At 44.7% G+C, this 14,402-nt stretch overlaps 1 protein-coding gene across 5 annotated transcripts in view; it reads left to right on the top strand.

Moving 5' to 3' along the window:
• Window positions 1-14,402, top strand: part of ARHGAP26 (Rho GTPase activating protein 26) — a 414,762-nt gene that overhangs the window by 51,198 nt on the left and 349,162 nt on the right. The gene's annotated exons all lie outside the window — the stretch shown is intronic.

The following is a 14,402-nucleotide window of genomic DNA, read 5'->3' as shown; positions in this document are numbered from 1 at the left end:
CGTAATTGTTAAAACTATGGGTGAGAGAAGGGGTGTCTTCGTGTGTCCAGGCTGCTGTAACAAAGTGCCACAGACTGGTTGGCTTTTAAACAACAGACATTTATTTCTCACAGTTCTGGAGGCTGGAAGTCCGAGATACCGGTGCCACTATGGTCAGTTTTGGTGAGAAGCCTCTTCTAGGTAGCAGACTTGCCATTGTATCCTTCTGTGGTAGAGAGCAGAGAGAGGAAGCAAGCTCTCTCCTGCCTTATAAGGGTACTAATCTCATCATGAGGGCCCTACCTTCATGACCTCATCTAATCCTAATTCCCTGCCACAGGCCCCACATCCTAATATCGATATTTTGGGGAGTAGGGTTTCAATAGGTGGATTTTGGGGATACACAAATACTCAGTTTAAAGCAGGAGGTTTGGGTAGAACTTGGGGGACCATCTTCTTCTGAAGGTAAGAGTAGGAAGCAGGGAGCCAAGTGAAAAAGAGTCGGAGATGCAGGAGGGGAGACCCCAAGAGGATTGTGCCTTGAAAGCTTTGGATCATAAGATGGGTTTCCCTGCTGTAGACATGATGAAGGCTAAGAGTACCTTAGGTGGCCTGTGGGCGGGATTGGATCTTGGGTTAACTGCTGTTTCAGCCAGCCATCTTTGTTATTCCCATTCCCTAACCATAGACTGCATCCCCCACCCTGAGCAGCCGTCTAGTAAGTGCCCATCTCTCGGGAGCTGGTGTGGGTAGATCCGCACAACTTCAGTGCTTGGCTCACTGCCTCTCCCAAATAGGTCATTCAGAGTTGTTGAGTTACACTGTTCACCCCTCTTGCTAAGATGGTGGAAAGTGGATCCATCAGCATCGTTTTAAAAGTAAAATCAGCCACACAAACATGGAAAAGTTAGGTGTCTTGTTTAAAATTCCTCACCAGACTTGGATCTACTTGGAGTTTGGATAATCAGAGTTTTAGTTGATTGGTGAATGTTGACAGGTTAATTGCCTGCTCTGGGCTTTAGATTTTAGGAATGAGATGAATAATAGGGGCATCAGAATGGGCTTTGGAGTTGTAATTAAGGTCCTGCTTTCTCTCCCTTAGCGCGTCACCCGCTCCCAAGCCTGGGAATGTGGATTTTCTTCCAGTGTTTGTTAGGTGTTCTGATGGCTATTGGCAGGTTTCTTTAGATCTGCCTGGCCTGGTAGTGTATCTTCTCTGCCATCCCATGTGGGACCACAAAAGACAATGCCACGTACCAATTACTATTTAAAAATAAAATCACTCTACTTTAATCATCTCTGTCTTTGACCTGGGCCAAAGCCAGGTCAGCCAAGCCATGCTCCAGCCAGTTGGCACACCTTCTCTCAGCTTCTTGCCTTTGTACACCATTATTTTCTTGGTGCTGTGCCCATAGGTGTGGTATTGCTGGCAGGGGTCAGGGACTGGCACAGGAGGCAGGGCTGCTGGAGGGAGGATCTTTCGTTGGCTGCACCTTATGCTGTCACTCAGACACTAGCTCTAATTGGAATTTCTGCATTGTCCTTTAATATCATTTCATAAAGTAACACAGCATGATGAGTAAGAGCTCAGACTCTGGGGTTTGGACCCTCTCTTTATTAGCTGTATTACCTTGGCAATCATTTAATTTTTCTGAGTTTGGTTTCCACCTTCATTGGACTTTCAGGAAGAATAAATGAGATCATCATTATAAAAAGCCTAGCTCATATGCTAATACACTCAGTCAATGTGAGCTGTGTTTGTTATAATTCATATTCTTTCCCCACAATCTGCAGGAAGGAAGAGCTGCTTGTAACCTTGTATCAGCTCCTTCTTGTGGCACCTGTCACCTGAAGTGATGTGGAGGACCCTCAATTACAACTCCCCTTCCCTGTCCCTATGAGAAGGTTCCAGCCCCCTCTCTCTTGGGGTGTATCTGGAAGGATGCCCACCCTGACTCCTGGCTCCTGGCTTTTCTTCAGCTCCACCTGGCCATCTGAGTCAGGGCCGTGCAGCACAGGGAGTCTCTGTTTAGTGGTGATTGGGTTGTGAGGAGCAGCTGCCTGCTCAAACCAGCTGAAGCCAAGAGGAGAAATTCGTTGCTGAGATGCTGGGATGTCCCATGGATCCTGAAGGCAGGAAGTATCGCTGGCCTGGAACCAGGAACTGGGAAGTCAGGAACCAGGGTGTGTGCACTTTCTCTCTGGGGCTGCTGGGTCTCCTATCACTTGCCTCCACAGACCAGCTTCTGGCTTCAGTGTGCGCACAGGAGGAAGAGGCCGCCCCAACCCAATTATGAAAAACTCCTCAGTGTGAATGTCCAGCATTCCAGCGCCAGTGAACAAGGTCCTCTGTGCACTAATGATAAATTCTCCGGAGAGGAGCAGGTTGGCCCACCTCCGGTCCATGCAGCGAGGAAGCAGGGTTGGGGTGGGGTGGATTGGCTCACTTCATTGATGGGATCAGGCAGGTCACAAAAGGGCATAGGGAGAGATCAGTCACCTCCATGCCTGTCATATCTCCTGGCCTTCTAGTAGGAGGAAAAGCCCCCTTTTATTCTCCCATAGCCTGCATTGCCAGGTGTATGCAGACTGAGGCTATTAGGTCATCTGGGATTGCCAGAATAGGCACCCTCTACATCACAGTCCATTAGTGCATCATAAAATCCTCTGGTGATCCCAGACTCCTGGATTGTATGAACCAGTGTTTCCCAAAGAGGAGTAGTTCTTATGTATAGGTGATACGAGAGAGGGTTTTTGGTGATACAATAACAAAAATTTTTGTATTGATAATTATATATTTCATTTGGAAAACTTGTAACTAAGGATCAAACCCTCAATTTCACAACTGTTACATATAACATTTGCTTTTATATTACATGTCAGTAAAAATGAGCTTATGTAAAACTTTTAAATATTGTGGATTTAGAAAAAAAAGTGAAGGTGGTATGTGATCGAGTGAAGTTAGGAAACAGTGAGTGGTGGACCAGGGGTTTTTCCCTGAAAGCCCAGGAAAGTTTTCAGGAGGTCTGTGAATCCCTTAATATTATTGTAGGCAAATTTTTGAGTGTATTTACTTTGATTTTTTTTTCCTGGAGGGGTCTTAGCTTAGTTTAAAAATTTAGTGTGCATTGGAACTTTCTCAGGGGTTATTTGTTGAAAATGCAGTTTCCTTCTCCAGAAATTTTGATGTATCAGTTGCAATGGAAGCCATTCCATACTGGGAAATGTGTATTTTCACAAGCATTTAGGTGACTGAAGCAGGTGATTCTTGGACGCTGCATTGAGGAATGCTGCTTAGAGTGGGTAGTGTGGTCCTCGGCTTCGACTGTATTATCTGGGCCATCTATAACCCCAATGCCTCACTGCAAGGGTGTTGTTCCTCTCTGGACTGTGACCGGCAGGTCCAGGTCCTTGTTTCTCAAATTATGGTTCCTGGACCAGCAGCATCAGCCTTGTCTGGAAATTTGTTACACATGCAAGATCCTGGCCCTGCCTGGTACCTACAGAATTGGAATTAACATTTTAACAAGATACCCACGTGATTGGTATGAACATTAAAATTTAAGAGGCACTGGGTAATGCTCTTCATCTGTTAAGTCAATTTCCAATGCCTACTCTGTGCTTGGAGGACTTTTTATGAAAAGCCATATCTATATATATAAAAGCCTAAGTGCCCGTTATGACTGAATGACTGGAATAACCAGTCAACCAGTTGCTATGACACACACTCAACACAGGAGCTGCCCCCTGGTGGTCAGTGCACTCCCACAGCGGAAGCGCCGTTCAGCCAAAAGCCGGCTGATGGCTGGCGAGCGCAGCTGCGGTGGTGGAAGCCTCTCCTGACTCCACTGCAGTGCTACTGAGTGGAGCGGCAACAGCAGGCTCAGTGGGCCGGGATGAGCTCGAGCAGCATGGCTCCTGGCCCTGGCTCGGGCTCCTCCCTGGCCGCCTGCTGCTTGGTGCACTGCTATATCCTCCAAGGGGTCCTGGGTTGCAAGAGGGCTCAGGCCAGGCTGAGGGACCCCTCACCCCCGCTCCTCACCCCGTGCACGAATCCGTGCACTGGGCCTCTAATTTTCTTATAACCTGTTTAGAAAATAGAGTGCCTCTAAGTGTAATATTTCTCATCTTTGACCTTTACTTATTGGTGTATATTGCCCTTTGATTATAAGTTGAGTCAAATCTAGATAAAAGGATTTGTGATGTACATTTAGTAATTCACATGAGCTTTTAGGTTGGCCATAAAGTGGCATATGACCCAACCCTTTGAAGGAAATAAAAAGTTGGAGGAGATCAATGATTAATCTACTAACCAACTCCATTCCTCATAAGGACTTCCTCCTAAGAGTATCATCGTGGGCTTTAAGAAAAAGATTGCATTGACTTCTCAGCTTGTTTTGGTTATCTTGCAGAGGCCTTTGGTCGTCCATTTTCTTCCCTTTTCTTCAGAGTTGGCTCACTCTTCACCTTTCTGTTGAATTGTCAACAGTAGTCCAGCGTAGTCTTACATTTGTCCTGAGAGTTAGTTTGCCTGACGACTCATATTCACAGTTTGTAAGTGCAGCCGGCTAGATGTCCATGCATCTTCAGTTTTGTGAGTGTGTGTTTTCTGGTGGTATCACACTGGAATCTGTCTGTCTCTAAAGGCTATCTTCATCCTGGTGTATATTGATTGACCTGGCAGCAACTCCTGTCAGTGCTGAACTTTAGCCCACTGTTGAACATTAACTCTTTGGGTGTGTTGGCGAAAACAGTGCAGAGTTGAATCTTAGTATAATTCCTTTGTAGGGAACAGATGTAATATGGTGCCTGATAGTATATATTTTTTGACCCATGTCACAATTAAAATTCACCCTAAATTGTAATAAGGCATTTGGACTGTTTCATTGTGTGCATTTTTTTTTTTTTTTTGGTTCTTATCTGGAACCTTGACACTATTGGTTACATGACTGTCTTCCAGCCCACTGGAGTTGTTGGAGTTTGAGGCTCACATTATTCACTGCTGTATGTCTAACCTCTCTCACGGTGCCTGGCACACGGGGTGAGGAGTCAAGCAATATTTGCTGAATGACTGGTGGATTATCCAGCTTTGCTGTTGTGGTTCACAGCTGAACCCCCATTTATTGAAATGCTGATGATGTTGATAATAGCAGCTGCCATTGACTGAGTGTTCTCTACCAGGCAGGAACTGTGCTAAGCTTTTAAATACATTCTGTCATTTAAGTCTCTCAACAACCTCACAAGACTGGGGATATCACTATTCCCACTTCACAGCTAAGGCAACTTGTAAAGTAACTAGGTCAGCACCATTTAGCTCAGTGATGGCGAACCTTTCGAGCTCAGCGTGTCAGCATTTTGAAAAACCCTAACTTAACTCTGGTGCCGTGTCACTTATAGAAATTTTTTTGATATTTGCAACCATAGTAAAACAAAGACTTATATTTTTGATATTTATTTTAGACATTTAAATGCCATTAAACAAAGAAAAATCAACCAAAAAAATGAGTTTGCGTGTCACCTCTGACACACGTGTCATAGGTTCGCCATCACTGCTTTAGCTGATGAGGGCAGAGCAGGGAATGGGCCCAGGTCATCTGTCTTGAAGCTTGTGCTGAACACATGAGCATTTAACTCTGTTCAGGTGAGGGCACTGGCCAACAGGAAATGATGAGGTAATAGGTGCCTCGGCCTGCCTCTGTTTGTCTCCTTTGAAGCGATAAGCAGATGCAGATAGAACATGTTGGCTGCCCCAGTGCATGGTGGAAGTCAGCCCTCAGGAGCTCGGCTCCCCTTCAATGTGTTTCTCCTCTTTCTCCTGCAGAAGGAAAACCCCAGACTGCTGAGTGAGACCCAGTTCTCTCATTGTCCATCCTAAAGCCTGGCTGTAGGGCCTCTGTGACCTTAGACACCCCTCTTTGATTTTAGAATAAATTGTCAACCTGATGTTATCTAATGTTAGTGGCAAACCAATCTCAAAGCACTGGTGATAAGCAAGTATTGTTATTTAAAAAAATCCTGCTTCCCTTCTCAAGACAGGACTGAGAACCAGATTTGAAGCGCTTTTTTAGGTTATCCTAAAAATCCATGCTTTGTTGTTTTTAATGTGAATGGTATACCAGTGGTCGGCAAACTGCGGCTCGGCAAACCGTGGCTCGCGAGCCACATGTGGCTCTTTGGCCCCTCGAGTGTGGCTCTTCCACAAAATACCGACTTCTGCACATGGGCCACAAAGTTTCAATCGCACTGTACATGCGCGCCCGCACGTAGTATTTTGTGGAAGAGCCACACTCAAGGGGCCAAAGAGCCGCATGTAGCTTGCGAGCCGCGGTTTGCTGACCATGGGACTATAGAGTGCCTATTAATCAGTATTTGACAGTAGTCGTTGCTTGTGACAGCTTATAGCTTGCTGATGGTGATTTAACTGCTGATTGCTGTGTCTCCTTAGGTTACTTCCCTCTTCCACTGATTTTGGGCAAAATGATATATTTTTTTGTAAGGCCCATCAAGGCAGAATTTTCACTTTTTAAAAGTGGGCATCTTATTTGTAACCTTGAAAAGATCTTTTCTTTCAATGATTTCCAGATAAGTAGCAAAAAGATGAATGAGTATTACAAATAGATTGTGGACCATTTAACTTATTTTCCTGGGTTCTAGGCTGGGTGTGACTCAGACACATTCTGGGACAAGCTCCACAATTAGTTTCATACCAATATTTGGTTGTTAACTTGTGTAGGTCTCAAAGTGTTTTTGGTATACATTTGTTGCAGTTCGCTCCTGTGTCTTACAGGTGTGTCCTGGGCTGTTCCTATGATCCAGGTTCCTGAGAGTATGTGTTGTTGCTTCTTGAGCAGGGCTCTGTTTTTTTGGTTCTGCATTTGGCAAAATAAGGATACTTAGAAGTCCCCAGGAAGCGAGGTATGGCATAGGAGGCACAGTTTCTGAGGATGGCCTCGTATCAAACACCTCACCTTGATTTTTTTTGGCAGGAGAGAGCTGGGAAGTGTGTGGGCCTGGAGACCCTGGTACCTGCTGTTTAGCTGACATCTCGCAGGGCTGTAGCCTTAGCATCAGCAGCTGTGTAAGCTCCAGGGTGGGTGTCCTGGCAGGAGAGCCAGACAGCTGATTTGTTAAATTATTACCCAGGTGCAGTTTCTGGCCTCTGGTGCCAGGCAGTGTGGAGCTCGGCAGGATTAAAGGGAGGCTGATTACATAGCCAGCAAAGATGGGAGTGAGACTGCTGGCTGCCACCATGCTTAACTGTCCAGACACCCACAGAAAGTGGTCCTGCAGGACTTCAGAGCATGTAACAAAAGAGAGAGCCTAGCACAATGCATTGACTATAGATTGACCCTTGAACAAGGCGGAGGCTAAGGGTGCTGACCCCTGTGCAGTCAAAAATCTGCATATAATTTTTGACTCCTCCCAAATGTAGTTGTCCCTCAGTATGTGAAGGGGGTTGGTTCCAGGATCCATGCATATAACAAAATCCATGGATGCTCAAGTCCCCTGCATAAAATGGCTTAGATCAATGCATGCAGTCAGCCCTCCACATCTGCTGACTCAACTGTGACTTGAAAACAATATGGGTATTTACTGAAAAAAATATGTATGTAAGTGGATCCGTATAGTTCAAACCTTGTTGTTCAAGGGTTGCCTGTGATAGGATTTCCCAGGAAGCCTTATTAATAGGACAAGGTACCAAGAGTGTCATAGTAGGGGTAGGCTTCCAGCAAAATACTTAGGAGATGTGGGGTAGGGGTCTGGCATAATTAAGCCAGAAAATAAAGTGCTTATAATAATATCTAGCACACAGTACACACTCTGTATTAGTAAGAACTCTGCTTTATTATTAATATTACTAGAGGCCCAGTACATGAAATTCATGCATGGGGGGGTCCCTAGGCCTGGCTGACGATCGGGGCCTATCGAGGCTGTCTCACCCAGTCCTGATCGGGGCCTGCCAGATGGGGCCTGCCGGCCGGGGCCTGCCAGACGGGGGTAGAGGGACCACGGGAGGTTGGCTGGCTGTGGGAGGTTGGCTGTGGGAGCGCACTGATCACCAGGCGGAATCTCCTGTGTTGAGCGTCTGCCCCCTGGTGGTCAGTGCATGTCACAGTGACTTGTTGACTGGGGTTCTGGTCGTTAGGTCGTAACCGTTGCTTAGGCTTTTATATATATAGATTACTATGACTACCATTGTCATTATTGAGTAAGGAGGGAGTCACTCTGGAGGAATATAGATGGTTGGGAGCTCTCTCAGGAGGTGGCCACAGGGAACTCTTCCATCTGTGGCTGGATGGGCGTGGGGGTTTCACATAATGCCCCTCCTGCTGGAGGTGGACATGGGTTGGGGATATGGAGACTTGGAAGGAGAACCCTGGCCAAATCGCCCAGCCTAGGAGGGGGCCTAGGTCAACAGTCTCTTCCTGGAGACTGGGCATCTTCCCAAGCAGCATGGGCTCCTTTGATTTAATCTTTCCCCTGCCCACAGAGAACACCCAAAGTTCAAAGGGTTCTTATTTTTCTATTGTAATTCCTTAGATGGACGATAAATTCCTTCTGGGACATTCAGGACATTTTTTTCTTTCTCTCTCTCTCTCTTTTTTTTTTTTTTTTTTTGAGAAGCTAAATTGGCAACACTGACTGAAGGGTAAAGCAAGATGTAGTTAGGAGCCAATATTCAAAAAAGGCCTTTCTGTCCTGCAGAGATTCCAGAGTAGACAGGAGGAAACCTCTTGAGCCAGAAAGTGTCAATTGAAGGTGTCCTTGATGCAATCAGTACTCAGAACACAGTTTTAAAATCTGCTTGTGACAATGTTGCTTTTCCTCCTGCAGTTGGTTGGCTTGGAATTTGTGGAATTAGGTACAGGTTGCCTGGAGTATTCAGTTTCCAGTGACCAAGCGGAGGTAATGACAAGGAAGCAGTCAGAAGACCCAGAGTTTGTTATCGATTTGTTAGTTAATCCGGGGGAATTTATGGTTTTGTTCCACGGGTTCATTTGTAAATTAGAACAGCTTTCTAGCTCATAAGGTTATTAAGAACCAGTGAGACAGTGTTGGATTTGGGGATTATTCATAGAGGAAGGGGGTAGATATTTGCGCAAATTGCAGTTCATGTATTTGACAGGCCCCAAAATGTATGCTTCTTCTGTCCATTATTGTAGGTGAATGGGGGCTGCTTCCTAGGTCTGATTTCCAGATAACTGAAGGTTAGCTGTACAGTTGTCACAGTAAGGCTTGTATCTAAGCCCTGAGAATTTCACTTAATTCTCACCAAAATTCCATAATGTAGGAATTTTTTTTTAATAATTTTTTTTATTGCTTAAATTATTACAAAGAGTATTACATATGTCTCCTTCCCCCCCCCCCCCCCCCCCCCCCCCGCCCTTAAACTACAGCAGGAAGGCCCGGGAGGCGGGGGGTGGGGGGGGGGTAAGAGATCAACCAAAGGACTTGTATGCATGCATATAAGCATAACCAATGGACATAAGACACTGGGGGGTAGGGGAGGCCAGGGGATTGTAGGAATTGTTATACCCTTTTTGCAGAGCAGGGAATTGAAGGAGGGGGGGAGGGAGGGAGGGAGGGAGGGAAAGAGAGAGAGAGAGAGAGAGGAGAGAGAGAGAGAGAGAGAGAGAGAGAGACTTATTCAAAGTCGAATGGTTTACCCAGTCATTGAATAACCATTTCGCAGCTTGTCAGTGGGATACTCAGGGTTCATCCCAGCATTGTCTGGCGGGGCACATGTCTTCTTACCACCCACATTCTTTCTCACTGAATTCTAGTGGTGGAAGGGACAGAGAGCCTACTCCTTGCGCAGGCCTCTGAGGAGCCCTGATTTCCCTGGGTCCCTGGCCTCACAGCCTGGTGTTCTGTAGCTCTCAGACATGGAAGCTCAGGGCAGTCCATTGTTCTTCATGCCCGTTTCCAGCAAGTCCCTTTGCCCCTTACTATTTCAAATGCCAAGACTTGAAAAAATTTATATACCTGATTAAAAACCTGGCTTACATGTTGGGTATTTCTCTGCTTTTAAAAACATAAGCGAATTTTTTTTCTTGATGACTCAGGCCTGTCATTATGCTCTTCATTGAGGTACCATATAATTTTGAGTCTGCACTTTCAGTTTTTCATTTTCTTCCCCTCAGTGTGTCAGTTGTCATCTTACCTGCCTTCACTGAGATTGTGACTAACTGCCTTTTACTTCCTTTGTTTATTTTTTCTAATCTGCTGAGCTTCTGTGTTTTTAAATTTTGTGTGTGTGTGTGTGTGTGTGTGTGTGTGTGTGTGATGTAAAAAGCAGGCAATTGCTGGGTGAGACCCAAAGAATAAGAGTCAGTGGCTTTGTGGCAGCCATCTCTGGAGTTGGTCTGTGGTTGGTTGGAGTGTGGTCCTGTGGTCATGGTTTTGCTAAACCCTGGCCTCTGCTGGAGGGAGTGAGCGCTCAGGCTCTGGAGTGCGATGGACCTAGCTCGAATCCTGGCTTCACCACATGTTAGTTTGGGATCTGAGTCACCTTAACATCTGTAAGCCAAAGTTTTTTAATCCTGTCACAGCAAGCCCTCCATAAATGACACTATTATTAATGGCGATAGTGGAGTTTTTGGGGATGGTGGTGGAGATTGGGCAGCATGACCAGTGATAGTGTTCAGGTAACTGTGTAGATGTGTGAAGTATGGGTTAAGAGCATGAGTTTTAGGGCCAGGAAGACCTGGGGTTCAGTCCTTCCCATTCACTAGCTGTATGACATATATATATATATATATATATATATATATATATATATATATTTTTTTTTTTTTTTTTTCAATAGCTTGGGCTCCTGGATTAATGTGGAGGGGTCCATTCTGGATCTGCCACTCACTTTCTGGGTGAACCAAGTCTACAACCTCCTTTAGGTTTCTCATCTCCAAAATGGTGGTGGTAGTAGGACCTACTCGTCATAATTGTTGGAGGGAATAGCTTAATGCATATATAATTGCTTCAAACAGTGCTTGGCACATGTACGTGCTCAATAAATGTCAGCTGTTACCAGCTGGCATCCAAGAAGTATTGATACTGCTTTTATTTCTTAAATGTTATAGTTTATATGATAGTCTCCTTCCCAGCACCGTAATTAATTTCAAGATCGCTCTTCCTGGTCTTTGTTCCCTTGGCTCTTCTCAATCTCCCAAGGACTGAAATAGGATTAATAGATGGTTTATTCTGGGAACAATTACACAAACCATATTCTGGAGGAATAGGTGCTTTAGCTTGGTAATGTTCCTTCATGGGTAAGAATTGTCTCCTTGTAGGGTCCTTGGCCTGGAACACCCTGGACGCACCTGGCAGGCTGCATGAAATGTTGGAGATGCTCAGCAGACAAGTACCTGTTAGAATGGAAAGTGTTATCCTCTTGGACTTTGCCACCTTTTCTTAAGGAAACAATTTCGAACGTATTTTAGTGGAAGAATTGCCCCTGCATTATGTACTATTCCAGTTACCCATTTAATTTTTCTTCTCTAGTTACAGTGTTTTCTTGGTGTGTTTTTTTTTTTGTAGCATATGTACCATGAAATGAGTGGCTGTGAATTAAGATTATTTTATTCTCTTTTTTTAAAGCTTACATGTAAACTAGGGTGGTAAACTAGGATCCTCTCTCGCCGATTCTAAAATGGCTGGGAAAATGAAAATATAAAGGAAAGGCATTGAGAAGAAAATGAACATCTATATATTATTCTTTTTTCCCAACTGGTGATTGACAGTTACTATGAGATTGGGATGGTCTGATTTCACAAGGACTTGTCATGTGGGGGATTATCTCTGTGTATCTGTAGGGTTGGCAATACCCTGGCACTCTCAGGGAGAGCTGCCACCTGGCTCTTGTGTGCAGTTGCCCAAATCTGGTCTTTGCCTTGCCCACCAAGACTCGGACTGGTGTGCTAGGTGACCATGACAGACAGCAGGTGCCTCTCATTCCTCCATAAGCCTTCCTCGTCCTCAGCCCAGACCAGCTAGCATGACTGCATTTCTGCTTTACTTACCTAAGTGCTTCTGTGCAAATGATCCCCACAAGTTGGGTGTTACTGGAAGTTGGCCAGTGTGTTCAAGTGAAGAACGAACTTTGATTATAGAGGGTAGTACGTGTTGGTTAGACATGTGCTTTTGTTGAGTCAGGGAAAGGCTGGTCATGATAAGGTGGGGAGGAGGCTTTGAGTTTACTCTAAGCTTTCTGTCCTCTAGATTTCCTTGGTTGAAACTCAGTAGGAGGGAGAAAGAAGGCTGTAGTCCTGCCTTTGTCACATCTACTGTCTCAGCATGATTATTAATAACTAGAGGCCTGATGCACGAAATTCGTGCAAGGGGCTCGGCCCTGGCAGCCCTGGCTTTGTCTGGAAGGTCATTCGGCTGTCCAGTCTAACTAGCATATTACACTTTCATTATTATAGATGCCCCCTTTCTCAAAACTGCCCCAGTGTGGATATGGTCACCCTATGTAGGACTCACATCAGGTTTCTTCGACACTTCTGTCAGTAGGAATGAACATCAGGTTCCAGGGGTGTTTTTCCCCAGTAGATTATAGTAAGAGTGAGGCTGCCTCCTTCTCCACCCACATCAGCAAGAAAGGATGGTTCTATATGGTTGTCACAAGTTCCACCCTTATTAACTTCAAAAAGCTACAGATCTGCAGAGGAGAGGACACTGTAGATCACCATTGTGGGAGTGAGGTGTGATATGATGTAATTGGTATGTGTCTTTGGCTTCTTGCCACAGCAATTAAAAAAGCAAAGCTTCAAGGCTAAAATCCAGAGTATAAAACCTAAAGGAAATGAATGATGAACTTAACCAGTGTCACCCAGCCAAGGAGGGACTTCAGAGTGGGGCCCAGGTGTGTCTGGCTCTCTCCATTGCCCCTTGCTGTCTGCCATATTGGCCTAGTGTTTGCATTCATGGCTCTCGTGTGGTTTTATTCCCACCATGCAGGGTATGAAACTGATTCAGAGTATGAGCCACTCACTGTTCCCAATATCTGCAGGTAGGAAGTGGCAGAGGCGACATTCCAACTCTGGGCTTTATACCACTGTTTCCTTGTAGAGGGATAAATGATGAATGTTTTTGGCCCAGTGAGCAATTGGTATTAGGATATATTGGTATCGGGTGAACCGTTAAAGCCTATCTGTGAGTTAAGTCATTTCCCTAGGATGTTGGCCAACCTTCAGGGTCACAGCATGTGGGGATGTTATTCATGTTCAATAAATGTCAAACAGCATGCAAAGATTTATGGGGTTGTTAATCCAAAGAAGCTGCTATTATTAGGGCTTCCTGCAAGCCCAAAATTGCTTGCATTTTTTTTGAACAATTCTAATAAAACAGCTCATTACTATCAAGTATGGTTTAAATATCTGGCTGAGAAAAGCAAGATGATTTTTAAATTAGTGCCAGTGAGAGTGACTATGGCAATGATGAAAAATTATTTTATGGTTATATGAAATTATGGTAGAGGGTAAAAAGGGAAGGTGAAGGATTTCTAAAACCCCAAATTTTCCCACTTGTGTTAAATTTCCACAGGTTTGAGATGTTTCTGAGAGTGTGTAAAAGCAGTCACTCTATTTTTTCATGATTGTGGTGACCTGTGAGTCAAGGCTGATTTTTTTTTCCTATTGCTGTAATGATCTGGTGAACTCAGACTTTTAAATTAATATAGCTGTTCAGGTGGATAAAAAAATTAGCTTTCAGCCTAGCCGTTTTGGCTCGGTGGATAGGGCATCGGCCTGCGGAATGAAGGGTCCCAGGTTTCGATTCTGGTCAAGGGCGCGTGCCTGGGTTGCAGGCTCTATCCCCAATGGGGGACATGCAGGAGGCAGCCAATCAATGACTTTCCTCTCATCATTGATGTTTCTATCTCTCTCTCCCTCTTCCTTCCTCTCTGAAATCAATAAAAATATATTTAAAAAAAATTAGCCTTCAAAAATGTTGTTAATAATACAAGTAAGTTGGCACTGGGGCTAATTGACTAGACTAGTGTGGTTTGTATGTTTTTTCTCCCCAGCAGTTTCTGTGGGAGCCAGAGACTCACACACACACACACACACACACACACACACACACACCACCGAGCCACTCCGAGTCAAATCCATTTGCCATCATAAACATTTTGACCATATGATTAGTCACCCAGCCAGATCACTCCATGCTTTACCCCTCTTAGTTTGTATCCTTTTCCTTGATATCTGTTTCCACCTACATGCCTGTTCTCAGATTTCCATAGCTACATCAAAATATGTATGAGAGGTTTGTTTTTTCAGACAGGCAAATGTGACCTTGTGGATATGCTCCTTTCATTATGAAGTTGTACACAAATTGCTCTGACTACGAACTTTAATAGAAACTACCTTTAGGGGGCTGTTTGTGAAGATTGAAGATGATAATCCACATGACATTCTTGT

Source organism: Myotis yumanensis, unplaced genomic scaffold (genome assembly GCF_028538775.1).
Source record: "Myotis yumanensis isolate MYYU_CA2020_CCGP unplaced genomic scaffold, mMyoYum1.0.hap1 SCAF_5, whole genome shotgun sequence".
NCBI lineage: Eukaryota > Metazoa > Chordata > Mammalia > Chiroptera > Vespertilionidae > Myotis > Myotis yumanensis.
Note: the sequence above shows the minus strand (reverse complement) of the source record. Positions and strands in the feature narration are given on the sequence as shown.